This window comes from Apis dorsata, unplaced genomic scaffold, assembly GCF_000469605.1.
Source record: "Apis dorsata unplaced genomic scaffold, Apis dorsata 1.3 scaffold_169, whole genome shotgun sequence".
Lineage (NCBI taxonomy): Eukaryota > Metazoa > Arthropoda > Insecta > Hymenoptera > Apidae > Apis > Apis dorsata.
The window spans coordinates 157,764-161,655 of record NW_006263457.1 but is presented as its reverse complement, the minus strand read 5'-3'; the positions used below and the strand labels follow the sequence as shown (position 1 = coordinate 161,655).

Here is a 3,892-nt window from a genome sequence, read left to right as displayed (position 1 = left end):
AGAGAGGGAGAGGGAGGGACGAACCTCCTCCACGGTTCTATAAGGAGGAAAAGGAGGATGTTTGTTTATCGGATGATGAGACTGGGATACTTATAAATAAAATTCACGCTGAACTTGGATCCGCTCGAATCGCGGATCAGCGTTGTCGTTGGGGTTGGTCAGGGTGCGTGATCGATCTCCTCCGGTTTTAAGCGCGTGCGAGTCCGTTCTTGGGGAAGGGGAGGGCGCGTTGGTTGGTTGGAATTTTTCTTCCTCTCTAGTTTCGATTGGGATGGAGATCTTTTTTTTCCACGAGATATAAATATAAAGTTTGTTTTATAATGGTTTTGTTGAATATTCATTGCGTTATTAAGAATAGAGTTTGAGAAAAAATTGTTATTAAAATTGTTATTTTAAGCTATCTTTTAACGGTGATTGAATGAATAAATTAATTATGAATGAGTTGGATTTATCACCTCGATGATATCTTGCTAAAGGCTTTTTGGAATATGTTGATCGATCTCTTTAAATAATTCTGAAAATATCAAGCTCAGGAGCAGAGATTCTTCGTCATCTGAGAAATCGTCTAACGATGAAGATCAAGATTAGAATAGTTTTTTCGAAACTGCAAGTAAAAACTCGATAAAAACTTGCTTAAGATAATCAACACGTAAAAAAGCACGTATAATTTATATTTATATATCAACAATGTGATATATGCAAATATATGCTTATTCATTGACGATTATCAATTATATATTATGTGTTTCATAAAACATAATTGATCAAAAAATCAAAGTGGTCGAGATAAAAAGTCGAGAATAATCTCGAAATAATTATTCGTATCTATTATCTTTTGAACCGAGGACACCCTGTACGTCAAGAGTAAATTACTTTTAATGCGCGTTTTCATGAATATATATATATATATATAAATATAAATATAAATATGAGTAATAGATACGAGTAAAGTCCGATTTTTATCGTTGCCCTGTGACAAACCGATATTGATATATTTAACAGAAGAAATCATTGAATATGAAATTTTCCTCGAAAAAAGAAAAAATCGTAATGATTGATGAAATAATGGAAAATGCAACAAACAATATGATGCAATTATTCGAATTGAATGCATTAGCCGATATTGCTATAATAATAAGTAATATCAAGGAATATCTATGATGGAAGCATTATAAATCTATAACAATAGTTATATTGTGAATCTAATTTATCAAGTTTAAACTGTTTCCTATTTAATTATTATTAAATTGAAATATTATTGCGTCTAATTCCTTTTTTCCACTTTTTGCACTTATTATATTTTATTATTTTATTCCTTAACAAATTTGTGCTTCCAAATAACCATTGTGGCATTTTCAAAAATTATGTATATAAGGAAATCGAAGAACGAGTCGACAATTAAAGTTTTAATATTTATAAATTTCATTTAAATCTCGTTAATAACCATTAATACCGTGTTCGACGACGATAATTACAATCGAAAAAGAACATTTTATTTCGCATACCGTTTATCGAACGATATATAAATTTGTAAATACACTTCGTGTCATATTGCACACGAAGAATTGAGAATTTGAGGTCGGTATATTAAGTCAGAAGGTTGGCCATCCGCCGCCATATTGATACAATGTTAGGTTAGCTGTGCTAAGGAAAGAGCCTTAACGAAGGAGCACGTAACTCTTGCTTGGAACATTTGTATTCAATCGGTGTGTTGCCGTGAACGTCACGTTTTCATTCGTTTACCAGTTTTTCAATCTTAAGCGAGGACAGAACAGAAACTCACACATTCAAAGAAAAATATCCACGTATCATAATGCTAATATAAATGGAACACAAGAAACAGGAAATAGATTGTTAAATATAAAAGATAAATAAGCGATCGTGATAATTGCATGGAAATATATTAGTGTATATAGAATATTAAAAAAAAAAGAAAAAAAAAAAAGAAGCAATAATTATATCTTCGAGATTTTTAATTTTTTTCAAACTGACTTATTTCAATATTTCAATAAATACGTAATTCCTTCAAATTATTTACTACGTTTCATATTCTGTCAAATGTTATGTAATTTCGTAATCTCTTTTACGCGACATATCATCCAATCTTTCGTCGATTTTTCTTTCAATTGTGATTCCAATTGGAAAGGTTGTTTCAGGTTAACTGGCGACGCATAAAGAGACTTGTAAAAATTTCTAAAAATTGTGATCTCTCCAATTGTGATCTGTCGCTGACTGGTTGGCCAAAATTTTATCTCTGATTTCAGGAGAAAAGGGGACTTCGGGAAGCGATACTTTGGGTTGGCTCGTGAATAACGGTCGACTTTCTTTTCACGAAAATCCTCCTCCTCTTATTAATCTCTACTCGGAGAGATTGTCCAAAGGATTGAAAGGAAATAGAAAAGAAAATTTATGAGACGAACAATATAAGAAAGTTTCTTTTTTTTTTTTTTTCTTTTTCTATACGATATTTTTATTTTTTAAATTTCCCTTGTAAATTCTAATCTAGGTTCTTTGATACACTCTCTACTTCTCTATTCCAGATTTCTTTGAATAATTGATATTAATTAATTTACTCGTGGACGAAGCTTATCTAGAAAGTTTCATTCTTGTTGTGTTTATTTTTGTTTCGTTGTATATGGAATATGCGATTTCTCCTCTCCATTTTTTTTTTTTTTTTTTTTTTTTTTTCTGTTCTTCCCTTTTCAGATTCATACAAGTTTAATAAATAAGTCTCGTAATTAGAATCAGTACGCGCGTTTCATCGTACCGCATATTTATTCCATTTAACAGGTGTATTTAGCCAGTCAGCATAGCGTGTTACGAAACGATTCGATCGACATTGAAAATACTTTTTCGTAATAATAATAATAATAATAATAAAAAAAGAAAAAGAAAAAGAAAAAAAATGAAGAAAAATAACGTATGTTGATGTATTATAATATTACACAAATTAATGAATAATATAATAAAAAACAAAAATAAAAAAAGAAGTAAATAAAGTATAATCACAATATAATAAATTACAACGTATACTAGCAAACATAATGGTAATAAATTAATAACGAAAGGTAAACGGTAAAATCGTAAAATTGACGTATTGATGTATTGATAAATTATAAATGAAAGAAAAAAGGAATAGAATAAGGATGAATTCACGGAACGAACGAATATTAAAAAAAAAAAAAAAAAAAAAAAAAATGGAGGAACGTATTCGATCGTTTCTGTTAATCTCGAAGAAAGGGAAAAAAAACTTCCACTTCCTATATTGCACATTCACGTAGTACGTAGATTGTTCCATCTATAAAGTTGCGGTGTCGTTTATATGGCGAAGTCGAGCAAAGACATTTCGAGCATCGACTTCCGGCTTCCATTATATTTCGCGATTTCCCTTTCTAAAATCGTAAATCGAACATTAAAAATATCAATCATAAATATCGAACAATCGAGCAACGTAATGTGATCGATCGATGAATTTTCTAATTTTGTCTTCTCGTTTTCTTTTTAAATTTTACAAAAAAAACCTCGAAAATTTGTTTGGAGAAATTTTCAACGAAATCATCATAGAATTAATATTTCTCATTGGTTATTAATCATTCTTGATTCTCGAGACGATGTTTTTACGAGTATATATATATATATCATCCTCTTCTCGTTCTAATTTTCGATTTATGCATGTACGTAATGGATAACTTCTTGGATAACTACATTATCGGATCACTATATTTGTGCACGCATATATCTATTTAGGTTATAAAAATCTAAAAGACCAGATTGAGTTTAGTCCAAAAGGTTTCAACAGTTTCATAATCCGGGGACGGATTACATTGGTATTAAGAGAAATTTATAGCACGTTTAATAAATATATATACATGTACGTACAGTGTTAATCGGA

The 3,892-nt window shown here is 30.1% G+C and overlaps 1 long non-coding RNA gene across 1 annotated transcript; it reads right to left on the bottom strand.

Annotated features, from left to right (window-relative positions):
• Positions 1 to 1,527: 1,527 nt before the first annotated feature.
• Positions 1,528 to 1,979, bottom strand: LOC116185387. The gene is made up of 2 exons (XR_004150228.1): positions 1,679 to 1,979; positions 1,528 to 1,639 (listed from the first exon to the last, which is right to left on the bottom strand). It is a non-coding gene; the product is annotated as an uncharacterized LOC116185387 (long non-coding RNA).
• Between the last annotated feature and the right edge of the window lie 1,913 nt (positions 1,980 to 3,892).